The sequence below is a fragment of the Chiloscyllium plagiosum genome, unplaced genomic scaffold (genome assembly GCF_037043375.1).
Source record: "Chiloscyllium plagiosum isolate Xiang-an unplaced genomic scaffold, Cpla_swu_hap1 HiC_scaffold_38, whole genome shotgun sequence".
NCBI lineage: Eukaryota > Metazoa > Chordata > Chondrichthyes > Orectolobiformes > Hemiscylliidae > Chiloscyllium > Chiloscyllium plagiosum.
Genome location: NW_028270176.1, coordinates 77,011,278 through 77,038,874, shown reverse-complemented (window position 1 = coordinate 77,038,874; position 27,597 = coordinate 77,011,278).

Sequence of the window (27,597 nt, the reverse complement as noted above, 5' to 3'; positions counted from 1 at the left end):
CTCCCTGTCACATCTCCAGCCTTGCGTTCCTGTCTTTGTATTATCTCCAGCCTTGCTTTCCCCTCTCAGTTACATCTCCATCCATGCTTTCCTATCTCAAGAGCCTGTCCAGCCTTGCTTTCCTTTCTCTGTAGCATGTACAGCAATACTTTCCTGTCACTGCAACATCTCCAGCCTTACATTCTACTCTCTGTAACCACTCTAGCCTTGCTTTCCTATCTCTGTAACATCTCCAGCCGTGCATCCCTATGTCTGTAACCTCTATAGGCTTGCATTCCTATCACTATAACATGTCCAGCCTTGCTTTCCTATCTCTGTAAGATTGCAAGCTTTGCTTTCTTATCTCTGTAACATCTCCAGCCTTGCTTTCCTAATGCTGAATTATCTCAAGCCTTGCTTTCGTGTCGCTGTATCATCCACAGCCTTGCCTATGTATCTCTGCAACATCTTCAGCTTTGATTTCCAGTCTCTGTAACATCTCTAGCCCTGCGTTCCTCTCCCTGTAAAATTTCAAGCCTTTCTTTCCTATCTCTGTGACAACTCCAGCCTTGTTTTCTTATTTCTGTAACATCTCTTGAATTGCTTTCCTGTCCCTGTGACATCCCCAGTCGTGCTTTCCTCTCTCTGTAACATCTCCAGCCGTTTGTTTGTTTCTTTAACATTTCCAGCCTTCTTTCTAATCTCTGTAACAGCTCCAGCCTTGCTTTCCGATCTCTGTGACATCTTCAACTGTGCTTTCGTTACCGTCCAGCCTGCACAGCATTACTCTCCTATCTCTGCAACATCTCCAGCCTTGCATTCCACTCTTTGCCACCACTCCATCCTTGCTTTTATTTCTGTAACATCTCCAGCCGTGCATCCCTATCTCCTTAACATCTCCAGTATTGATTTTCTATCAGTATAACGTTTCCAGCCTTGCTTTACTATCTCTGTGAAATTGCCAACCTTGCTTTCTTATCTCGAGCCTTGCTTTTCTATCCCTGTAACATATCCAGCATTGCTTTCCTATACCTGTAATATTTCCAGCCTTGTATTTCTGTCTCTTCTGACATATCGAGCTTTGCTTTCCACTTTCTGTAACATATCCACGCTCGCTTTCCTGTGTCTGCAAAAATTACAGACTTGCTGTCTACTATTTTGAACACCTTCAGCCTTGTATTCCTGTTTCTGCATCATCTCCAGCCTTGCTTTCCTTACTCTGTAATATCTCCAGCCTTGCTTTCATGTCTCTATAACATCCACACCCTTACCTTCGCATCTCTGTAACATCTCCAGCCTTGTTTTCTTTTTTCTGTAACATCTCTTGAATTGCTTTCCTGTCTCTGTAACATACCCAGTCGTGCCTTCCTCACTCTATAAAATCTCCAGACTTGTTTTCTTATTTCTATTACATCGCCAGTCTTCCTTTCGGTCTCTGTGTCATCTCCAGCCGTGTTTTCCTATCTCCAGAGCCTGCCCAGTCTTGCTTTCCTTGTCTGTAACATGTCCAGGATTGCCTTCCTGTCTCTGCAACATCTCCAGCCTTGCATTCCAGTCTCTGTAACCGCTCCAGCCTTGCTTTCCTGTCTCTGTAACATCTGCAGCCTTCCTTTCATTTCTATGTAACATCTCAGCCTTTTATTCATATCTCTGTAACATCTCCAGCCTTGCTTTCCTATCTCTATAAGATCTCCAGCCTTGCTTTCCTGTCACTGTAATGTCTGCATACTTGCTTTTATCTCTCTTTTAACAGTCCCAGCCTTGTTTTCCTGTTTCTGCAACATCTCCAGTCTTACTTTCCCGTATCTGTGAACACTCCAGCCTTGCCTTCCTATCTCTTCAACATTTCCAGCCTTTCTTTCCTACCTCTGTGATATTTTCAGCCTTGCATTCCCATCTCTAGAGCCTGTCCAGCATTGCTTTCCTGTCTCTGTAACATGGCAAGCGTTGCTTTACTGTCTCTGTAACATCTCCGGCTTTGCGATCCTTTTACTACAACATTTCCAGCTTTTCTATCCTATTTCTGTAAAATTTCCAGCCTTGCTTTCTTATCTTTGCAACATCTCCAATTTTGGTTTCCTTTCTCTGTGACATCTCCAGCCTTGCTTTATTTTCTCCGTGTGAGATATAGGCAAAGTCGTGTTACTTCTGCAAACATAATTACTCATGCAAGGTAAATGAACTCACACCAGTGTATAATTGTTTCAATCAAGAGCTGAGTCAACAAGAATGAAAACTATTTGAAGGAAATATATAATTGTTTTTGCATTAGCTAAAATGTGCATACAAGAATGAAACGTGCCTGTAGACACTGTTACATGTTACAGATAAATAGATGAGGTGCTGTGAGGATGTAGATTAAGCCAGATATTTTTGTACAAGCAGTACTTATAAGCATCTCTTTCGCACTTCTGCAAAAAAAAACAATTAAAAGGTCATAAGGATCAATATGGTTGGGGAAAGGGAGGAGATGTCATAAGTGGTGGAAATAGATAGTAGTGAAGGAGGATATACCTCACAATGGACCACAGCAGGATGTGGTGAAATTGCAAAGTAAAACTTGTAATTTCTTATGCACAAAGCCGGATAAGGCAAGAGATAAACAAGAGCAATAGGCACCGGGTTTGGAGTAGTGAATCCTATATAAGATATGTACTTGCTAAACTCTAGGTGACTATTTCAGGCACTATGCTTGCAAACGGATAATAAACATACTGATTGCTTCAGATCTTGTCTCGCAATGAAATTATTGAAATGAGTGAGGCTTCATTTCTCACACTTGTAGGCTGTCTGGGATATTCTTCCATCGCCGGGGTTAGTGGCTGGCCCTGGACACTGGGAAGACGTGTACCGTTCCCGATTGACGAGCGGTCTCGTGTACCGGTTTGGTCTGCTGCCTTGCGAGACTGGTACGAATCCCACAAGAGAGACAACTTAATCAGACAGTGAAAGAAGGTCAGAAGAAAATACGGCAAAAAGGGGTCAGGCAACTCTGTGCACAGACCAAGATAAGAAAACTGACATTTAAGCATTGCCTTGATGGCTGGGAAAAGGGGTATGTAATCGCTGTGGGACTGGCGAGGGCCCCGAGAAACGGGGGTAGGCAGAGAAAGTAGAACTGTCACAGAGTAAAGGAGGAAAAAGTCGCTGGTAATATTCCTCCTGAAAGTCCGTTGGGGAGGATGTTGCGGGAATGGCCAAGTTGCACTCGTACAAGGGAAAAACATAAAAAGAAAATGATTAAATATTGTTGTTTAGTATGGACCAAAGAACCAATCCTTCGTCCGGCTGTCTTCTGGTCAAAGTATGGTTCAGACGTGGATGGGTATGTTAGTATTTAGATTTGTATATGAATGAGAAAAAACCTTTTAGTCAAGAAGAGGCGGACTATGAGTCCTGTTGGAACGGCAGTTTGAGAATGATGGTAGTAAAGACAAGGGATTCCCCCTCTGCTCGACCCTGTCCCTGGCATCCTCTTGGCGGCTTCCCCCAACCCCCAACCCCCGCTGTACCATAAAATCAGATTAGGTGAAAATGGGAGAGGAGGAGAGACAAACTGACAGACTGAGAAAGGGAACGGATGACCCACAAGAGGAGGACGAAGGGGCTGTGGACGGGGATGTTGTTCTTCCCGACCCTCAATCCTGAACAAAATAAAGAGAAGATAAAGTAGATGTAGAGGAGGCCCCCAGAGTATCAAAACCAAAGTCTGAAGGGGGAAACAAAAACAAAAAAGGTAAGAACGTTTAGACTTATCCCCTTTGGGAGGTACCAATAGGGAACAAACAGATTTGGTTAGAAAGTGCCCCCCTCGCCAGTGGGGAGGTCAGAATATTTAAGGAGATCAAGGTCTTGGTTGAGGATACGGTAGGGTTGTCAGCACAAATTGATCATTATATACGTGGACTGAGTTAAAGTCTATTTTGAATATACTATTTACTTTGGAAGAAAGGGGACTTATACGAGGACCAGCCATTGAAAGATGGAACAGGGAACATCCCATTGGGGATGGGGATGCTGGACAGAGAGAGAAGAAGTTTCCCCTCAGAGAGCCCCAGTAGGAAAATCAAAACCTGGAGCATAGAGAAGGGAATTGAAAGACCTGTTTCAAAAAGGAATAAGAGAAGCAGTTCCAAGTCGCAGAATTTGACTAAAGCCTTTGAAGTTAGAGAGGAGAACGGTGAGACTCCCTCAGCTTTCTTGCAATGATTAAGAGACTCAATGGTAAAATACTCTGAAATGAACCTTGAGGACCCAGTGGGCCAGGGTCTTTTGAAAGTACATTTTGTGACAAAGACATGGCCAGACATAAAGAGAAAGATACAGAAGATAGAAGGTTGGAGCGAAGAACCATTGGATGAATTGTTAAGAGAGGCACAGAAAGTATTTGTAAAGATAGAGGATGAGACACAAAAACAGAAGGCAAAAATGATGGTAGCTATGGTTGATGAAGTAGTTAACAAAAGAATGGAATCAATAGTGAGCAACCGGAGTGGCGAGTGGCAACATGTAGGACAGAGAGGAAGAGGGAGCGGACACGGGGGGCGTTTGATAGCGGGTTCGGGTGACAGGATCAGAGACGGAACTCTCCACAGTCAGGATGCTATTATTGCGGAATGATAGGATATTTTTTTAGCGGGAGTTTTCTTCCCTACACAGGGAGGAAAGGGCAATTCCGCTTATGAATTTTGATAAAGAAGAGGGGTGTCAGGTGTTCCTGCCCCCGGGGACACAGCAGGAACCCTTGATAAACTTGAAGGTGGGACCTGTAGGGAAGAGAGAGTCTTCCTAGTAGATACGGGGCAACACGGTCATCACTGAATTTTAAACAAAAGAAAGTAGAAATGTCGACACGGTCAATTACTTTTTTCCGGGGTAAAAGGGGAAGGATTTACTGTTCCAGTATTTGAACCTATGAAGATAGAATGTCCTAAGGATTGGAGTCACAGAGGAACTGTTGTATATCCCTGATATAGGAAGAAAGTTACTAGGGAGTGATTTAATTACCCTCTTAGGACTGGAGATTTGAATTCAGGAAAAAGAATAAGTTGTACAAATGGCAATGTTGTATGGGCTAGAGAAGGGAATCGTGGTAAAATACAGATCCCTCCCCGAGAAATAAGTTGGAAAAGGAAATGGGACGTTATTTATGAGCTACAGTATCCCATTTCCATAGAAGGATAACGAGGAGTGCAGCCAGTCACTGAGGGACTAGAGATGTACTGTTGGAGCCATGTATGTCTCCTTACAATATCCGAATTCTACCAGTGCGAAAATCCGATGGAACTTAACGTTTGGTGCAGGATTTGCGAACATTGAATCAAATAGAAAAGATCAGGCACCCAGTGGGGCCAAATCCCTATATGTTATTAAGTAAGATCCCTCATGACCACAAATGGTTTAGTGTGATAGATTTAAAAGATGCCTTTTGGGCTTGTCCCTTGGCAGAGGAAAGTAGGAATGTGTTTGCATTTGAATGGGAATATCTGTAGACAGGACAGAAACAACAATACCGATGGATCGTGCTCCCCCAGGGGTTTACGAAATCCCCAAATTTATTTGGACAGATGTTAGAACAAATATTGGATAAAGTTAGCAGCCTCAAGGGAACTACCCGGTTGCAGTATGTACATGACCTCTTAGTAACAGGAAAAAGAAGAGAAAGAGTAGCAGAAGCCACTAAAGAATTATTGCGTTTCCTGGGTCAGCAGGGACTGCGAGTATCTAACAACAGACTCCAATATGTCGAGAGAGAAATGAAATACTTGGGCCATTTAGTTAGAGAGGAAAAGTGAAAGATAAGCCTGGAACAGATAGAGGGAATAGTGGGGATGCCGCTACCCAGGACTTAAACGGGAATTATGTATTTTTTGGGGTTTAAGGGGATATTGCAGATTGTGGATTGATTCTTATGCTCAAAAGACGAATAAATTATATCTCAAACTATTGGAGGAGGAACCAAAGTATCTGATATGGAAAGATGAGGTAAAAGAACTATTGAGGAATGCAAAAGAGATCTGATCCATGCCCCCGTGTTACCCTTACCTTCTCTAGATAAACCTTTCCATCTCTTTGCTACAGTAGATAAGGGAGCGTATTTGGGAGTATTAACCCAGAGGTGTGGAGCAATGAAGCAGCCAGTAGCATATCTTTCGAAGCTATTGGATCCAGTATCCCGGGGGTGGCCTCAGTATGTGCAGGCCGTGGCTGCCACTGCACTGTCGGTGGAGGAAAGCAGGAAGCTTACAATTGGGGGAGGACTAATAGTAAGCACTCCACACCAAGTGAGAACGATCTTAAACCAAAAAGCTGGACTATGGTTGACAGACTGGTGGGTTCTGAAATATGAGGCAATATTAACAGAAAAGGATGATCTCATGTTGGTCACGGACAATTGTTTAAATCCAGCTGCCTTTCTTTGGAAAGGGGAAGGAAACTCTACTCAGAATCCAGGGCACGACTGCCTTGACAATATAGAATGAGGAGAAAGTGAGGTCTGCAGATGCTGGAGATCAGAGATGGAAATGTGTTGCTGGAAAAGCGCAGCAGGTCAGGCAGCATCTAGGGAACAGGAGAATCGACGTTTCGGGCATTCCTGAAGAAGGGCTAATGCCCGAAACGTCGATTCTCCTGTTCCCCAGATGCTGCCTGACTTGCTGCGCTTTTCCAGCAACACATTTCCATCTTTGACAATATAGAATACCAAACTAAGGTCCGCATGGACCTGAGAGATGTTCCACTTCATGCAGGGGCTAGACTTTTTATAGATGGATCATCCTGGGTGACTGAAGGGAAAAGATATAATGAGTAAGCAGTCGTAGATGGGACAAACGGTAGTGTGGTGGTGGCAGGAAGGTTACCAAATGGGTGGTCAGCTCAGATCTGCAAACGCTATGCATTGGAAAGAGCCCTTACGGCATTAGAAAATAAAGAGGGAACAGTATACACTGACTCTAAATATGCATTTGGTGTTGTGCACACTTTTGGAAATATATGGCAGGGAGCAGGACTGATCAATAGCCGGGGGAAGGAATTAGTTCATGAAGAATTGATTAAACGGGTCTTGGAATCCACATTACTCCCCCGAGAGATAGCAGTAGTGCACGTAAATGGTCATCAGAAAGGAAATGAACCAGAAGTTAGGGGAAATAGATTAGCCGATGAAGTGGCTAGGGAAGCCACCCTGAACCCACAAGAAGTGGTGATTCATTCCCTAATACCTACTGTCCCAGGTCCTAGGGAAGCTCCTATATTTACTGAAAGAGAAGAAAAAGAATTGAGAGATTTAGGGGCTGCAAAAACAGCAGACGGGCATTGGAAGTTACCTGATGGAAGGGAAATGTTAAACAAAATGATGATGCGAGAGATTATGGCTGTCCTACACCAAGGCAGTTATTAGGGAGTACAAGCAATGTGTGATTAGTTCTTAGGGAATACGGATGTAAAGGAATATATGCAGTTGCTAAACAAATATGTGAGGGATGTATAATATGCAGAAAGGTAAATAAGAAAGTCTTGAGAAAACAGACCCCGGGAGGAAGAGACCCAGGATTGAGACCTCCCCAGAGTATACAAGTAGATTATACTGAACTACCCAGAGTCGGCAGACTAAAATATATGCTGGTCATAGTAGATCATTTATCTGATTGGGATGAGGAATACCCCCTAGCTACTGCCACTGCGAGTGGGGTGTCTAAAACAATATTAGAGCAAATAATTCCCCGATATGGGCTAGTGAACCGTATAGATTCTGACCAAGGAACTCATTGTGGGATATAGGCAAATTAATGTTACTTCTGCAATTATAATTTCTGATACAAGGTGAATGAACTCACACCAGTGTGTAATTGTTTCAGCCAAGAGCTGAGGCAACAAGAATGGGGACTATGTAAAGGAAATATATAATTGTTTTCATCTCAGCCAAAACTGGTATGTCAGCATGAGACGTGATTACAAAACAATGGTAGATGTATGGACGAATAGATAAGAAGTTGTAAGAGAATGCAACCACTTGTATAACAGTAGGTAAAAACATCTGTTTTCCCACTTGTACGGAGACACAGGAACAAAGGTCATAAAGGTCAGAGTGGCCTTCGGAGAGGAATAAATGCTGATAAAGAAAGGATATGCCTAACGATGACCTGCAGTGGCATGACGTCAAACAACCTTATGGGGGCCAGAGATAGGCATTTGTAATGGACAAGGCCGGATAAACAGAAGTTGTGGGATCAGTCTTAGGGAAATGAGTGACGTAAGCTCAAATTGTATAAATTTTGAAAGCTGGTTGAATTTGATGTGTATTTGTCTCTGCCTTGTTTGGCATTAGACATTGCACCCACTTGCAAGTGTAAAAATAAAGGACACTACTGATTCAGATTTTTGTCTTGGACTGCAATTGTTTCTTGTGTGAGCTTTGTTTCTCACATCATTTTACCTCTAAAGTGTTACAGGGGGTAATGAAAGGGTTGAGAATTTCCTGGAAGTTTCATGCTCCATGGCACCCACCATCATCGGGAAGGGTTGAGAGAACGAACCAAACACTCAAACGACAGCTCTCTAAATTGATAATAGAAACCAGACTCCCTTGGACCAAATGTTTACCTATAGCTCTCTTACGAGTACGAACAGCCCCAAGGAAAGATTTGGGACTATCCCCCTATGAAATCTTATTTGGATTGCCTTACTTGGGAACGAATGGAGAATTGCCAATTCCCGAAACTAAAGATTTGTTTTTAAAGAAGTATATCCTGGGCTTGACCTCCTCTTTATCTTTCCTCAGAAAACAGGGTTTATTGGCACAGACTCCACCCCTTGAATTCACCGTTCACCCCATCCGGCCGGGTGATTGGATCTTAGTAAAATCATGGATAGAGACTAAATTCCAGTCGGACTGGGAAGGGCCGTACCAGGCTCTTTTGACTACCGAAACGGCAATAAGGACGGCGGAGAAAGGCTGGACTCATTATACTCGGATCAAAGGGCCAGTGGACCCTCCAGTTGAGGAAGAAGTCTGGACAGCTGAATCAACGCAAGACCCGCTGAAACTCAGACTAAAGAGACTTTGAGTAACTGATTATATAGTGGCGACGCGAGCGCGGGATTATTTCTGTAAGATTGTATATTAAGTCTTTTTGTGCTTCAGCATGATGTTTCGAATACTGGGAATGCTTAGAGTTATGATGCTAACCCTCTTAGTGTTGGGATTTTTTCAAATATCATTTTCATATGTATTAACAGCTCCGGAGTCTGATAATCCACAAGTAATAGACGCTGATGCATGCAGCTTAGTAACTTGTGGGGATGTAGATAATCAGACACAGTACCGCAGCTCAGATACATCTTAAGTCCTTTGGGGATGGTACTTGGTATAATGGTCTCGTCACAGTACACTGGGCCCCTTCCGACCAGCTCGCGATTGTCCCGATAAAAAGTGTAACCCAATATACCTAACAATAAGGAAAACCACATGGCACGAAGCAATTCTGGGGGTGGAGGGGGCACCTATGAGATACAATTAAATGAAACATTTCGGATCGAAACGAAAGCAAATGGGAAGGATTTCTTGGGCTGTTGTTTTCGAATTAGCATAGGACAGGGAAAACGGGTAGAATTACAGGGTAATAAGATACAACCTTTCACCCCCTCCTGATGATCCTAAAGTTGTAAAAATTATAGAGGTAAAGGACTTGAAACAGACCATCGAAATAGAAACTGGGTACAGGGATGCAAATGCCTGGATTGAATGGGTAAAGTATACTGTAAAACATCTGAACAAAAGCAATTGCTGTGCATGTGCCTCCGGTAGGCCAGTGGCCCAGGTGGTTCCCTTTCCACTCGGGTGGAAGCGAGACAGGAAGGGCATGAAATGTATGATAGCCATGTCTCAGGATGAAACTGCATGGACTGATAGGAATTGTACCTCCCTATCTCTGATGTTCGCTCCCTTGGAGAAGAAAGATGTACAAGATCCACCCCCCCCTCTCACATTTTCTGCCGCAGTTGGAAATCACACATCGTGTGTGCGTAGACGAGGTACAAGTCGGTCGAGAGATTTGGGGAACTGAAATTATGTACAGAGATTAAGAATGTTACCGAAACGGAGAAGGGAGGGAACTACTCAGCACTAAAGGTTCCCCGAGCGGATCTGTGGTGGTAATGTGGAGGCAAAATATTGAGACCCACCCTACCTCCGGATTGGAGAGGGATATGTGCAATTGTACAATTGGAAATTCCATTTACCCTGGCATTTGAGAAGGAAAAGATAGTAGGGAAAAAGGGAAGGGGTAAGAGATTACTGTTAGATACTTCTTTCGATGACAGAATTTATCTTGATTCGGTAGGAGTCCCTAAGGGAGTACCTGATGAATTCAAGGCTCGTAACCAGATTGCAGCAGGCTTTGAGTCAGCTCTCTTTTGGTGGGTAACAATAAATAAAAATGTAGATTGGATAAATTACATCTTCTATAATCAACAGCGATTTATAAATTATACAAGAGATGCGGTTAAAGGAATTTCAGAACAGCTTGATGCGACAAGTTGGATGCGACAAGTAGGAAGGCATGGGAAAACAGAATAGCCCTTGATATGATTTTAGCAGAAAAAGGGTGTGTGTGTGTGATGTTAGAAGGAAGCTGTTGTACCTTTACTCCTAATAACACTGCACCTGATGGTTCAATTACTCGGGTCTTAAGGGGAATGACTACCTTAGGAGAGGAACTGGCTGAGAATTCAGGAGTAGACACATCTCTCAAGGGATGGCTTGAATCATGGTTTGGAAAATGGAAGGGGGTGGTGATTTCTATCCTTACTTCCCTGATAGTAGTAGTCGGGGTATTGGTGGCCATTGGCTGTTGTATCATACCCTGTATACGAGGACTCAGCCAAAGACTGATTGAAACAGCCTTGGTGAAACAGAACCCCTAAAAGGGAATCAGACAGAGGAACTTTATTGACTAAATAATGAGAAGATGAGTGAAAACAAGATGGATGAAATCTCCGGAATGATGCTTGCGAATTTCGGGGGCGATGTTTAAAAGAAAAATTGCAGAAGATAACAAATGGTAATTAAAGAAAAAGGGGAAATTGTGGGATGTGGGAGAAATACTGTTAGTTCTGCAATTCCATTTACTTATACAAAGTAAATGAACTCACACCTGTGTGTAATTGATTTAGCCAAGAGCTGAGTCAACAAGAATGGAAACTATGTGGAGGAAATATATAATTGTTTTTGTATTAGCTAAAACTGTATGCCAGCATGAAACGTGATTGCAAAACAATGGTAGATATTATGGGCAAATAGATAAGATGTTGTGAGGGGATGAAGTGAAGCTAGATACCCCTGTACAAACAGTAGGTATAAACATCTGTTTCCCACTTTTACGGAGACACAGGAACAAACCCCAATTAAAGAGGTCATAGGTCATGACGTCGGGAGGGGCCCAGATGGAGAGAGTAGATACTGAAGAAGAAAGAATATGCCTAACAATGACCTGCAGCGGGATGAGGTCAAATGGCCTTGTGAGGGCAGAAAAAAGCATTTTGTCACAGACAAGGCAGGATAAACAGGAGTAATCGGGCCAGTCTTAGGGAAGGGGAGGAGCAATGTAAAACAAAAGAAATCAAATTATATAAATATTGTAGTTGAATTGAATTTGGTGTGTATGTCCTCTGCCTTAAAGGCACTGGGCATCACACCCAATTGCAAGTGTAAAATAAAGGACACTACTGATTCAGATTTTTTTTCGGATTGCAATTATTTAAGTGTGTGGGCTTTGTTCCTCAGAGTTATAATATCCCAGTCCCCAGAGCCAATCCATGCTTTGACCTCGTCTGCCTTACCTGTCAGACCTTGTGTGTCGAAATAAATGTCCTTTAAACCAGAAGACTTTTCCCTCCCTTGACTGTGCCCCTGGATATCCTGGATAGAAAACATGCTTTCGATGGATGATGCATTTTTCCCTTGTCTGATCAATGAGCCCTCTCTTACTCAGAATCCAAAACCCTGCCAAACTACTTTAAACCCTCCGGGGTAAGACAAACAAATCTCCCTCCAGGGATACTGGTGCCTCTCTGGTTCAAGTTCAACCCGCCCCCCTTTTTCAGGTCACCTCTACCACAGAAGAGATCCCAATGATCCAAGAACTGAAAACCCTGCTCCCTCCACCAGCTCCTCAGCCACGTATCCATCTGACCGATCTTTCTATTTCTACCCTCATTGGCTTGTGGCATTGGGAGTATTCTGGAGATCACAGCCCTTGAGGCATTACTTTGTAACTTCTTTCCGCACTACCTGTACGTATTTCACAGGATCCCATTCCTGTGACTATGTCATATGTACCGATGTGAAAATGACCTCTGGGTATTTATCTTGCCACTTCAGAATGTTCTGTAACTGCTCAGAGACATCCTTGACCCTGATACCCGGCAGGCAGCACACCATCCTGGGGTCTCTTCTGCAGCCACACAGTCTCCTGCCTGTCCCCCACTATTGAGTCTCCTATCAGTATCACTGTCAATACAGAGGATCTGACAAACAGAGACTGGGTGGACTATCTGCAGTTGGATCTATATTTGGAAAGTGGGAGAATGTTAAAGTGATACAGTGAGAATTCAGGGCCAGTGTGCTCCTGATAAGGGAAAACTAAAGGCAGCATATCCAGCGAATACTGATCAAGTGATATTGTGAGTTTGTAAAGAAAATACAGTGCAATAAACTCCAGTGAAGCGAAAGGAAAGTATAGAGAGTGCAAGGGGATTCTTGAAAAATGAAGGACAAACAATGGTCATTAAATATCCTTGTAGAAAGTGTTAAGGAAAAGCCACAAAGTATTTTAGCAGTATAGTTAGAATAAGAGAGTTACTGGGGAAAGAGTGGAGCCTGTTAGAATCTAAAAGGACAATCTGTGCACGGAGCCAGAGGAAGTAGGTGAGGTCTTCAACGAATACTTCCCATGTGTATTCACACAGGAGAAAGACATTATCGCTGAGGATGTCAGTTGGGATGGCGAGTTTCTCAAACATGTTAAGATCAATAATGTGGCAGCATTGAATGTTTTCACATGCATAAAGTTGGAGAAATCCACAGTGGGCAACGAAATGCTTCCCAGGCTGCTATGGGAGGTAAGGGAGGAGATTGCTGGGGCATTGGCGGATATGCTTAATATTTTGCTGGACACAGATGAAGTGCCGAATGACTGGAGGATCGCTAATGTGGTTCCTTTGTTCAGCAAGGGCAGCAGGGATAGGCCAAATAATTACAGAGCAGATAGTCTGACAGCAGGGTCAGGGAAATTATTGGACACAATTCTGAGGGACAGGATGAAACAACATTTGTAAAGGCAGAAACTGATTAGGGATACTCATCATGGATTTGGTAGAGTAAGATCCTCTCCCAAATTAAGCTGAGCTTTTTGCTTGAATTTACGATTGAGGATTTTGATGAGGGCAGTGCGGAAGATATGGGTTACATGGAGTTCATTCAGGCGCTTGACAAGGACCCTCACGGAACGCTGTTCCAACAGACCAATGGGATCCAAGGCAATTTGGCTGCCTGGATCCACAACAGTGGAGGTATGGTTTGTGCTTGAAATTCTTTCACCAGCGGGTGTACTACAGGAATCTGTGCAGCAACCATTGCTGTTTATTATAGAACGTAGAAAAGTACAGCACAGAACAGGTCCTTAGGCCCACGATATTGTGCCGAGACTTAATCCTAATGTAAAATATAGTAACTTAACCTACGCACCCCTCAACTCACTGCTATCCATGTGCATGGCCAGTAGTTGCTTACATGTCCCCTGATGTCTCCTTTATACCTTCCTCCTAATATCGTCACACTATGACTCCTCGTACCAGTCAATCCTGCCTGGGGGAAAGTCTCTGGCTATTGTCCCTATGTATTCCTCTCATTACTTTGTGCAGTATTATGTACATTTATGAGTTGGATGTGAAAGCAGAAGGTATCATTAGTAAGTTTGCAGATGACATGAAAGGTGAGGGTGTTGGTCTCAGGCTACAGTCTGAAGGTTGAGTCTGGGACAGAATTTCAAGACAGGAATTTAAACAGAGGGAAAACTGATCAATTAAAGTACATTTATTTCAAAATAAAAGGCCTAACAGTTAAGGCAGATGAACTCAGTGCATGGATGGGAACATGGGACTGGGGCACCATAGCATGACAGAAACACAGCTGAGGGAGGGACATGACTGGGAGTTCAATGTTCCAGGGTACAGATTCTACAAGAAGGAAAGAACAGGAGGTGATAGAGGAGGGGGAGTGGATTTGTTTGATCAGTGAAAACATTACAGCAGGATTTATAGAGGATATTCCTGGGAATGCCCAGTGAAGCCATAATGGTACAACTGAGAAATGAGAATGGGTCATCAGTTTGATATGACTGTACTACAGGCCCTCAACAGTCAGTAGGAATTTGAGCAGTAAATATGTCGGAAGATCTCAGAGATCTGTAAGAATGATAGGGATGGACTGGTCGGGGATTTTCACTTTCCAAACCTAGACTCGGACTGCTAGAGTGTTCAGAGCTTGGATGCGAGGAATTTGTTAGTCGTGTTTAAGAAAACTGTCTCACTTAGAATGTAAATGGTCGGACTGCAGAAAGGGGTAAAACCTGACCTCCCCTTGGGAAACAAGGAAGGGAAAGGGACTGAGTTATTAGTGGGGCAACACTTTCGCAAAGTGATCACGATTCTATTAGTTTTAAAATAGCGATGGAAAAGGACAAGGTCCACAAGTTAAAGATCAAAACTGGCCTTGCTTCAATTCAGAAGGTATTATTCAAGGGCTCTTAACAATTGATTTTGGAGGCTAGTTACAGGTAAAGGGACATCAGGCAGGTGGGAAACTTTAAAAGTGAGATAAACTGAGAGGTCAGGGCCAGCATCTTCCTGTTAGTGTGGATGACAATGCTGACACAAGTAGGGAACATTAGATAAGGTGGGGGTATTGAGGCTCTGGTCATCAAAAAGGGGGCACATGTCACTTATGGCCAGCTGGATTAAGGGCATCCATTGAAGAACATTGCGGGTGGAGTAATACATTTAAGAGGGAAATCAGGATGGCCAAAAGGGGACCACAGGAAGCTTTGGCAGATCAGGCTGAGCAAAATCCAAAGAGATTCTACATGTATGTTAACAACACAAGATTAACTAGGGGCAGAATATGGCTCCTTGAAGATGAATGAGGCCATCCACAGGAGATGGCTGAAATACTAAACGAAAATGTCACGTTTGAACTTACTGTGAAGGAAGACTGGGGACGTTGGGGGAAAAAAATGTGACTCCACATAAAAGAAGGTACTGGAGGTATTAAAATGCATATAAGGGAGACAAGTCCTTGGGAACTAATAAAGTATATCTCAGGATATTGTGGGAAGCTCAGGAAGAAATTGCGGAGTCCCATAAAGTGATTTCTCTATCACTGATAGCCAGAGGTTATCAGTGTCTTCAGGGATCCTGGAGGGGGCTAATGCTGTGCCAGTGCTTAGAAAAGGCTACGCGGGAAAGCCAGGGTCATCAACACCAATTGGCTTGATGTCAGTGGTGCATACGTTGTTGGAATCAGGTCCTCGGGACAGGAGTTATATGTATTTCCAAAGACAAGGATTGATTAGGGATAGTCAGCACAGCTTTAGTGTACTGCGTAGAATTCTGATCAGCCTGATTTAGGAAGCATTTTCTGAAACTGTAAATGCTGCAAGGATTGACGAAGATGTTACTGATACTGGAGGGTGTGACATAAACGGAGAGGCTGGATAAGCTGGAAAGCAACATGGGGGTGAGGAGATAAGATTGTTTTGGCAAATAAGGTAAAGGAGAATGCAAAGAGTTTTCTACAGCACACACGTACAAAAAAACAAATGGACAGACACTAGGGCCCCTCAAAGATCAGTAAGGCCATCGATGTGTGGAACCATAGGAGATGGGCAAGAGCCTAAATGAGCATTTCATGTCAGAACAGACTGTGAACAAAGACTAGGAAACAAACGAAATAAACAGTGATGGCTTATAAAGAGTCCCTATTACAGAAGAGGTGGTGCTGGAGGTCTTAGAACACAAAGGTAGAGAAAGCTCTAGGTCCTAAACAAGCGTATCCCAGAACATTGTGACAATGTAGTAGCAGGGACACGAGCAGGGATATTTATATCATTGTCTTTCTCATTTCCATTGGGTGTAGGTGGCTGAGGGGTGACTTTACAAAGGTTTAGAAAACCATGAGGGGTACAGGTAAGTTGATTAGCCAACATCTTTACCACAGGGTAGTGGGGTCCATAACTAGATGGGATTGAACTGCAGAAGGAGAAGGTGTTAGCAATTTTGGAAAGTGTTAAAATAGATAAGTCCCCTGCGGTGGATAGGATTGATGCTTGGATTCTCTGGTCAGTCAGGAAGGAGATTGCCGAGCCTTTGGCTTTGATCTTTATGTCATCATTGTGCACAGGAATAGTGCCAGAAGGCTGGAGGACAGCAAATGTTAACCCCTTGATCAAGAAGGGAAGTAGAGACAACCCTGGGTAATTACAGACCTGTGAGCCATACTCCGATTCTGGGTAAAGTGTTGGAAAGGCTGGTAAAAGAAACTAACATTTATAATCACCTTGAGATGAATAAGTTGATGAGGGATAGTCAGCACGGTTTTGTGAAGGGTAGGTCATGCCTCACAAACCTTATTGACGTATTTGAGAAGGTGACCTAACAGGTGGATATGGCTAAAGCAGATCTTGGTCATGCAGGTGAACAGAGACATCACTGTGTCTATGTACATGGATCCGTTGAAAGTCGCCATCCAGGTTAAGAAGGCATTCAGCATGTGAGCTTTTATTGATACAGGGATTGAGTTTCGGAACCATGATATAATGCTGCAGCTGTACAAAATTCTGGTGTGGCCGCATTTGGAGTTTTGCCTATGGTTCAGATCACCCCATTACAGGAAGGATGTGAAAGATTTGGAAAGGGTTCAGAGGAGACTTACTAAGATTTTTCCGAGTCTGGAGTGAAGGTCTTATGAGGAAGGTTGAGGGACTTGAATCTGTTTTTGTTCGTAAGAAGACATTTGAGGCCAATTAATTGAGACATAAAAGATAGTCAGAGAGTTAGATGGGTTGGACAGCGAGAGCCTTTTCTCTTGGGTGGCGATGCCTAACGCGAGGGGAGACAGCTTTAAATTGAGGTAGATACTAATATTAATAAATAGATATGGAACAGATGCCAGAGGTAGGTTCTTTACTCAGAATAGTCGAGGCATGGTATGCATTGCCTGCAACAGTAGTAGACTCACCAACTTTAAGGACATTTAAATGGTCTTTGGTTAGTTATATGGACCAGAATGGACCAGTGTTGGCTACTTGGGCTTCAGACTGGTTCCACAGGTAGGCACAACACCGAGAGCCGAAAGGCCAGTACTGCACTGTCATGTTCTGTGTTCTAGAGGGCATAAATATAAGATGGGAGAGGAAAGACTTAGATGGGATTGCAGGAGAACATTTTCCACACAGAGGGGGGTGCAGGCATGGAATGGGTTTACAGGGGAAGTGGTAGAGAAAAATACAACAACAAAATGTAAAAGACATTAGGGCAGGTACATGGAGAGGAGAAGGGCAGAATGGGATGCTAGACGAATGAACTGAGTGTTACACTTAGAGAATGGCACTAAGTCACACAGAGATCTGGCAAATCCCAGGCTGCATCCTTGGCCTGTTCTGCCTCGTCTCTCCGGAGTGGAGAATTATGTTGGCTCAGGATCTGGAGTAGCTGCAAGAGTGAGACACCCTGACAGAGGCAGCAATTAGACCCACACAGTGAGGGATACCACATGGAGAGCGACTGAGTGATATCACCAGAGTGTTGGAAGATGTCAGTATTAAACAATTGTGTCGGAAGAACGGGTTTTGCTTCATTATGCACTAGTATAACCGGGCAGGAATGAGCAACCTGTGAGCAAGTGAAGTGATGGCCTTGTAGTATTATTGCTAGAGCATGCATCAAAAACCTCAGCTAATGTTCAGGGGAGACAGGTTTGAATCCCACCATCAGAACGGGGGGAATTTTAAATCAATCAATACAAAAAATGCAACTAACAATTCATGAATAAGTATGAAACCGTTGCTGATGTCCAAAATAATCTTTGTTCATCAAAAAGACACTGGTTCTTTTGAGAAGGACATCTGCCTATCCTCACGTGGTCTGCACGACATACCCACAGCAAAGTGTTTGCCTCTTAATTACCCTCTGAAAGGGCCGAGTAAGCTACTCAGCACAAGGGCAGCTAGGGCTGGGCAAGAAAGGCTGGTCAGCCAGAGACACCCACATTCCACAAGTAAATAAAAACAATCCCATTGCACTGGGACCCAATGGAACCATGATGAGAATGGAGTGCTGGTAAGGGCTGGGCAAGAAAGGCTGGTCAGCCAGAGACACCCTGGTCGGTTTATGGACAGAGCTTTAAACTGACAGAGAGGATGCAGGGACAGGATTCAAGTGAAAGGAGCTTTCCAAATCCAAAGAGAAAGAGGGAAGCATCAGAACAGCATGGGGATGTGGCTGAAGACAAGCAGAAAGGAGCAGGGTGGAAAAAGTTTAACTAAAACTGTACATCAGTGAATAGGTTTGTGACAGGAGATTCTGGGAAAGAGTAAATTATGTTTTATTTTGGAATGGACAAAATATTTTCAACATGGTAAATGGATTTGTGACACAGAGATAAATGGGATTTAGACAGTAGAGAGACATTGTTATAGGGCGAACAAAAGGTGGAACATAAATATTCAATGGTTCACAACCTTGCGGAAACTCAGGCAAAATGGGCAACGCTAACAATAATGGGTAAGAAAGGCATTACAGAGAAAGCATTTGGTCTCAGATCATGAAGTAGAGTCAGTCTGAATGTAAATTCTGGCTACTACTTGCCAAGGACACAAGCAGCAGAACAGTTTTTGCCACCGAACAGCATTTCATTGCTCATCACTGCATTAAACAGGAACTCATTGGAATTTTTAACAAAGGCATTGAGATAATTTTGGGAAACTTCAATATTCGCATAATCTGGGACAATCACACTGACAACAGTGATATTCAAAGAGGAGAACTTTTTTTTTCCTTAGATATCACATTGAATATCACATTGTGCAACTGGCGATGGACGCAGCTATCTCAGAGCAACTGTTGTCTGATGAAGCTAAGTGAATGAGTAATGTCACACAGAGAGATCCTCTGGGAAACTGGGATAAATTGAAATTTAATTAAATCTAAAGCTTTAACGTGAATCACAGAATGGACAAGATACAACTGGAAACAAATTAGCCCATTTACATGGGTTTGATAAGTGAACTGACCAAGCATTAACAGGATGAACAGACTGAAATGTGTGTCTGTAAATGAACAGTTGAAAAACACTTGAAGAATGGTGTAAAACACTCAACAAAAGGACATTCCATTTTAATTTCCATCAAAACCTCAACAACGAATTCCTACCTGTCCCTCACTCAGGACAAAATGGATCTTATTAGATTATCAGGCTTAGAAGATCACCAAAAAGTACTAACAATTCTAAAGTGAGAGAGTGTTTATGCAGTAAGTGTTAGAGAGATTGCGAACTTTCTGCTAGCAGGAGGGGGGCAGTGAGAAGGGAAATCATTATCAGGGTTTTATGAGATGATAGGAACAGGGAGAGGTGAAGGTGCTGGAGGTGGTGAGAGTGTTACAGAGAGTGATCAGGGCCTGAACGGTGTTACAAAGCCAGTACGAATTGCTGCAGCTGGAGGGGTTTACAGAGGTAGGGAGGGACATATGTATTTTAATTTAGTCATTCAAGGGCTGTGGGTGTCACTACCCGAACCAGCATTCTTTTCCCCACTGCTAATTACCCAGAGGGCAGTTCCGAATCAGCCATATTGCGTGGGTCTGGAGTCACATGACAGCCAGACCAGTTTAGAATGTCAGATCGCCTTCCCTAAAGGATGTAAGTGAACCAGATGTCTTTTTTCCTACTGATCAACAATGCTTTTATGGTGGCCTCACCAGTGTCCACCACAACATGACATCCCAACTCCTACTCTCAATGCTGTGACCAATGAAGGTAACCATCCCAAACGCCTGCTTCACCAGCCTGTGACACCACGCTCAAAGAACTGTGTACCTGCATCCCTGGGTCACTGACTGACAACACTACCCAGGGCCCGAACATTAACTGTACAAGTCCCACCCTGGTTTGTTTTACCTAAATGGCACACTTCATATTTATCTAATTAAACTCCATCTGCTATCCTTCAGCCCACAATCCCAGCAGTACTGTCCATCCTGTTTTATCACAGTTAACCTTCTTCACTGTCCAGTATATCACCAATTTTAGTGCCACCCACAAACGTATTTACCAGGAAACTAATATTCTCAGCCAAATCAATTATCCAAATGACAAACACCTCCAGTCAGAAAAACAAAATGTCTCCAACTGCCCTCTGTCTTATACCATGAGGTAAATTGTATATCCAGTTGACTAGCTCGCCCTGGGTGCCATATCCTTTTACCTTGATCGGAACGTATTACCCAGTTTTCCATACGGAAGGAGAACATAAAACAGTAAAGTATAAGGCCCTTGGGCCCTCAATGTTATGCCGACCTTTTATCCTCCTCCAAGATCAAACTAACCTACATACATTTCATTTTACTACCATCCATGTGCCTTTCCAAGAGTCTATTAAATGCCCCTAATGTATCTAACTCTACTAACACCACTGCAGTACATTCGACGCACCCACCACTCTTTGGAGAACAAAACTCTGAAATCTCCCCTAAACCTTCTTCCAGTCACCTTATTATTATACTCCCTTGTGACAGCCATTTCTGCCATGGGAAAAAAAGTCTTTCACTGTTCACTGTGTCTGTGCCTCTTATTATCTTGTTCACATCTACCAAGACGTCCCTCATCCTTCTTCACTCCAATGAGGAAAGCCTTACCTCCCTCAACCTTTCTTCATAAGACATGTTCTCCAGTACAGGCAGCATCCTTGTACATCTTCTTTTTACCATCTCTCAAGCTTCCACATCTTTCCTGTAATGAGAGAACCAGGACTGAATGTAATATCTAAGTGTGGTCTGAGCAGAGCGCTATAGAGCTGCAGCATAGCCTCACAGCTCTGAAATTCAATCCCCCAGCAAATGAAAGCCAACACAACGTATTCCTTCTCAACAGCCCTATAAGCTTGGGTGGCAACTTTGAGGGATCTATGGAGGTGGAACCCAACATCCCATTGTTACTCCACACTGCCAAGAATCCTATTTTTAACCCAATATACTGAATTCAAGTTCAACCTTCCAAAACGAATCACTTCACACTTATCCAGATTGTACCCTTTCCGCCACCTCTCAGCCCAGCTCCCCATCATGTCAATGCCCCGTTGCAACCAGCAACAGATCTCCACACTATCCACCACTCCAACAATCTTTGTGTCATTGGCAAACTTACGAACCCAATCTTCCACTCCCATATCCAAGTCATGTATAAAAATCACAAAGAGCATGGTTCCGGGAACTGATCCCGGCTGAACACGACTGGTCACCGAACTCCAGGCTGAATGTTTTCCATCTATCATCACCCTCTGTCTTCTATAGGCCGGAATTCTGTATCCAGACAGATAGGTTTCCCTGTACCCCATGCCTCCGTACTTTCTGAATAGCGAGAGGTATTCAGAGGTGCTGTATGAAAGGATTGAGAAGTGCTGGGGGACTGGAGAAGGTTGCAGTGATATCATGTGCTGGAGATGCTGGATGTTACAGACAGAGTGGGTTGTAGGTGCTGGACAGGATGACAGACATAAGGATTTTTGTGGCGTTTTGGGGATAGTGGACACAACACTAAGTGTCAAAGTCATTTTGGAAGGAGATAAGGATAGTGCAAAAGTGAAGGTGCCAAATTTGGAGAAGCCCCCGAATCATTAGAATGTTACTGTCACTGGGCATTATCATTATCACGAGACAGGAGCTGGCAAACACAGACTGGGAGGAACTATTTGCAGTTGGGTTCATATTCGGATCAAGGAAGAAATTTAAAGTGATACAGTGAGAATTTAGGGCGAGTGTCCTCCCAGAAGAGAAGAGTGAAATACAACGGCAGTAACTCCAGTGAATACTGGTCAAGCGATATCGTGAGCTGGATAAAGGAAGCACAGTGCGATGAAAACAGGCGAAGCACTTCAAAAGTATAGAGAGTGCAAGGGGTCCTTAAAAATGAGGAGCAAAGAATGGGTTTGAAATACCCTTGGGATATACTGTTAAGAAAAGGCCACAAGGTGTTTTATCAATACAGTTAGAGGAAGAAGATTACTAGTTAAATAGTTGCGCCTGTTAGAAACCAAAGGGATAATCTGTGCATGGAGCCAGAGGGAGTAGGTGAGGTATCCAATGAATACTTCCCATCTGTATTCACACAGGAGAAAGACATCGTAGCCGTGGATTTCAGTTGGGATGCTCAGGTTCTACAACATGTTAAGATCAATAAGGAGCAAGTATTAAATGTCTTCACAGGCATAAACGTGGAGAAATCCCCAGTGCCCAATGAAATGTATCCCAGGCTGCTATGGGAGGTAAGAGAGGAGATTGCTGGGGCCCTAGTGGATATATTTAATACTTTGCTGGCCACAGGTGAAGTGCCGAATGACTGGAGGATCGCTATTGTGGTTCCTTTGTTCAAGAAGGGCAGCAGGGATAGACCAGGTAATTACAGAGCAGATAGTCTGACAGCAGGTGAAGGGAAATTTCTGGGAACAATTCTGAGGATGAATAAACACTTGAAAAGGCAGGGATCAACTCGGCTGGGTCATCACGGATTTGTCTGAGGAATTCAGTTGCGTTTTCTTTTTAAATGATCTCTCAAAATATTGATGAGGGCAGTGCAGATGATGTGGTTTACGTGGACCTGAATAAGGCCTTTGACAAGGTCCCACATGGAAGGCTGGTCCAAAAGGGAAGAGCCACTGGGATTCAAGGCAAGTTGGTAAATTGGATACAAAATTCGTGGATAAACATCTTCGTGTTTGAAATTCATTCACCAGCGTGTGTACCACAGGGATCTGTGCAGGAACCATCGACGGTCAGTCTGTCGAATAGTAACTTCGATGTGAAAGCAAAAGTAATCATTAGTAGGTTTGCAGACGACATGAAAGATGAAGATGTTGTTCACAGTGAGGTGGTTGGTCTCTTGCTACAGTCTGATGACGATCAGATGATAATCTGAGCAGAGTTTAGTTCTGATCAATGTGAGGTCATACCCTGTGAGAGGTACGATAAGCGAAGCGCAGACATAATGAATGGTTGGTTCTTGCCAACTACTGAGGAACACAGCGACCTGAGGGGACAATCCAAATATCCCTAAAGGTGTCAGCACAGGTGGACTGGGAGTGGAAGGCATCTGAACTGGGAGTGCATGGGGGACCCACATCCTGGTGGGGTGAATTGTTAGATCTGCTTGAGAGGATATAATCTAATCTGGCAGGATGTTGAACATTAAACAGTCACAAAGTCAGAAAGAAGATTGAGACTGTTGCACAAGGTAAAGACAGCAATTTCAACAGACAAGGCAGGCAAGAACACAGCAGGGAATAGGGGAAAACTGATGATTAAACTGCATTTATTTCATTGCAAGGTGCCTGACAGCTAAGGAAGATGAACTCAGGGCATGGATTGGAACATGGGACTGAGAGATTTTCGTTATTACAGAAACAAAGCTGATGGAGGGACAGGACTGGCAGCTCATTGTTTCAAGGTAGAGATGCTACAGGAAGCATCGAAGGGGAGGCAAGAGAGGATGTGTGGTGGTGGGCTTCGATTGCAAGAATCATCACAGCAGTACTTAGAGAGGATATTCCTGTGGTATCGCCCAGTGAAGCTATGTTAGTGGAACTGAGAAATAAGAATGGGTCATCAGTCTGACACGATTGTCCTATTGACCCCGAATAATCCGTTGCAGACTGAGGAACAAATATGTCAGGAGATCTCAAATATCAATCACAATAATACGGATGTTATGGCAGGGGTTTTTAAACTTTCCAAACTGAGACTGGGACTGCCAGTGTTTGCAAGGGAGGAATTTGGAAATTGCGTTCCAGAAAACTCCCAATCAATATGTAAATAGACTGAAAACAGAAATGGGCAAAACCTGACCTCCACTTGGGAAACAAGGTAGGGAAAGGGACTGAGGCATTTGTATTAGTTTGAAAATGGCTACGGAAAAGGGCCATTTTACTATTCAAGTTGTAAAATGGAGCCAGACTAATATTGATCTTATCAGCCAGGAACTTTCAAAAGGTGATTGGAGAGTCTATTTACAGGGAAAGCGAAGTCTGGCAAGTGAGAATATATTAAAAATGAGATAAATTGAGCGTTCAGCGCCAGCATGTTCCTATTTGTGTTCAGGTCAATGCTGAATGCATTTTGAAACACTGGCTGACAATTGAGGATCTGGTCAAGGAAAAGGGGGCACATGTCAGGTATAGCCAGGTGGATCAAGAGAATCCACGAAAATCACAGGGGCTTTAGGAATACACTTTGGGTGGAAATCAGGAATGCAGAAAGGGTACATGAAATAGCCTCGGCAGAGAAGCATAAGGAGAATCCAAAAGTGATTGTATAAATATATTAAGAGTAAAAGAGTAACTCGAGACAAAATAAGGGCCCTTAAAGATCATTGAAACAATTGATGGGTGGAACTGCAGGATATTTCCTAAGACCCTAAACAACTTTTTCACTCCAGAACTTACTGTGGAGAATGACTGGGGAATTCAGGGAACAAGAGTAATATGTTAGATCGCAATTGGAGTTCTCTGCAATTCCAGTATCCCTGCTCTAGGAATGATGTTGTGAAATTTGAAAGTGCTCAGAAAGGATTTACAAGATGTTGCCAGGGTTGTTGCTGAATAAGTTGGGGTTATATTCTCTGGAGCATCAGAGACTGAGGGGTGACCTGACAGACGTTTATATTAACATGGTGTGTATGGATTGGGTAAACATTCAAGGTCTTTTCCCAGGGGTTGAGGAGTCCAAAACTAGAGGTCATAGGTTTAAGGTTAGAGGGGAAAGGTTTCAAGGGACTGAAGGGACAGCTTTTTCATGCACATGGTGATACGTGTATGAAATGAACTGAGATAGAAAGTAACATAGACTAATACAATTACAACATTTAAAAGGTATCTGGTTGGGTATATCAATAACAAGTGTTTTGAAGTACTTGGGCCAAATGCTGGTAAATGGGATGGATGCATTTAGATCTTCTGGTCAGCATGGATGAGTTGAACCGGAGGCTCTGCTTCCATGCTATCCATCTCTATGACTTGAAAAGAGTGCATGTTAAAGAAAAGGTGGTGCTGGAAGTTTTAAAACACAAAGGTATGGACAGCCCCAGGACCTCATTAAGTGTATCATAGGACATTGTGGGATGTTAGGCAAGAAATTGTGGAGCACCGAGCAAAGGTATTTGTACAATTGACAGCCATGTGTGATGTGCTGGAAGACTGGAGGGTGGAATAGTGGACTGTGAAGGACGTTTGCTAAAATGGATCTTGATAATATGGGTGAATGGGCTGAAAAACCGTAGATGGAATTCAATCTGAATAAATGCAAGGTAGTGCACTTGGTAAAACAAACAAGGATAGAGCTTATACAATTAATGTTTGGGCCTCGCTTAGTGTTTTAGAGCAGAGGGACCTCCGGGTTCAGGTACATAATTCTTGAAGTTTGCATCACAGGATGGATAAGACAGTGCTTGGCATGCTTGACTATTGCTCAGTCCATTGAGTGTAGGATTTGGGACGTCATGTTGAGATTGTATAGATATTGGTGAAGCCTCTTCTGCAAAACACTGTCCAGTTCTGGTCGCCCAGTTATAGGGAGGATATTATTAAGCTGCAGGGAGTTCAGAAGAGATTTACCAGAATGTGGCTGGGTATGGAAGGCTTGAGTTCTGAAAAAAAGCCTATCCAGCCAGTCTTTTTTTAAGTGGAGCTTGGAGGATGAGAGATGGCCTGATGGAATTTTATGAAAAAGATGAGGGATATAGATAGAGTTAATGGCAGTTGCCTTTTCCTCAGGATGGGGGAGTCTCAAGTGGAAGGGCCACATTTTTAAGGTGAGAAGAGGGATATGTTAAAAATAAAGACATGGGGGCTAATTGTTGCACAGAGGGTGGTTTGGGCGTGGAATGAACTTCCTGAGGAAGGGGGGAATGTGGGTACAAATACAATGTTTAAAACACAATTGATTAAGTACAGGAATAGGGAAGGGTTAGAGGGATATGGGCCAGCAACAGGCAGCTGGGATGCGTTTAGTTTTAAGTTATGCTTGGTACCAACTGAAGGGTCAGTTTCCATGCTGCATGGCTCTATGACAAGAATATAGTTTTATTCTATTATTTAAGAAAGGCTGCAATGGAAAGCCAGGGAACTTAAGACCAATTAGCCCAACGTCAGTGGTGGGTAAGTTGTGAAAGTGATTCTACCAGACAGGAGTCACATTCATTTGGAAAAGCAAAGATTAATGAAAGATAGACAGCAGGGCATTGTGCATACAAAGTCAGGGCTCACTAACTTGATTGCTTTCATTGAAGTTGTGACCATACATTGTCTACACCAACGTCAGAAGGGCCTTTGACATGGATTAGCATGATATACTGGTTAGTAAGGTTAGATCACATGGGATCAGGGAGACCTCGCCAATTGGATACAAAATTGGCTTGACAGTAGGAGACAGAGGGAGGTGGGAGGGGATTGTTGTTCAGACTGTAAGCCTGTGACCAGCGTTGTGCCATAAGGATCAGGGCTGGGTCCACTGATGTGAATCATCTACATAAAAGATTTGGTTGAGAATATAGGAGTCATTGTTTGTAATTTTATGGATGGTCAAATTAATGGTGTAGTGGGCAGTGAATACAGTTATCAAAGGGGATCTCGACCAACTGGGGCAGTGGACCAAGGAATGAAAGATGGAGTTGAATTCAGGTGTTGGATTTTGTTAGGACAAACCAGGGAGGACTAACATAGTTAATGGCAGGGCCCTGGGCAGTGTTGTCAAACAGAGAGAGACCAAGGAGTGCAGTTACATTGTTCCTTGGAAATGGCAATCACAGGTGGACAGCTTGGAGAAAGCAGCATTTGGCACACTTGCCCTCATTGGCCAGCACTTGTAACATTATCCTAAATATTTCCCTTGGGTGGGGAGGCTATGGGGTGAACTTCTCAAGGTTTACAAAATCTTGCGGGCCCTGAGTAAGGTGAAAAGCCAAGGGTAGGTGAGTCCAAAACTAGAGGGTATAAACAGGAGGTGAGAGAGCAAGGATTTCAAGAGGGAGCTGAGGGGCAACATTATCCACAGAGTGTGGTGCATTGATGGAACGAAGTGCCAGGGGCACATGAAGAAACAAGAACAATTACAACATGGAAAAGACATTTGGACAGGTACATGGAGAGGGGAACATTTGAAGGGATATGGGCCAAACACAGGCTGAAGCGATTTGTTCAGTTTGGTAAACCTGGTCAGCATGGACTAGTCGGACTAAAGGTTTATTGGAGGAGGAGACTACAGAGATAAGGCATGTTGGAGACACTGAAGCAAGTTACAGAG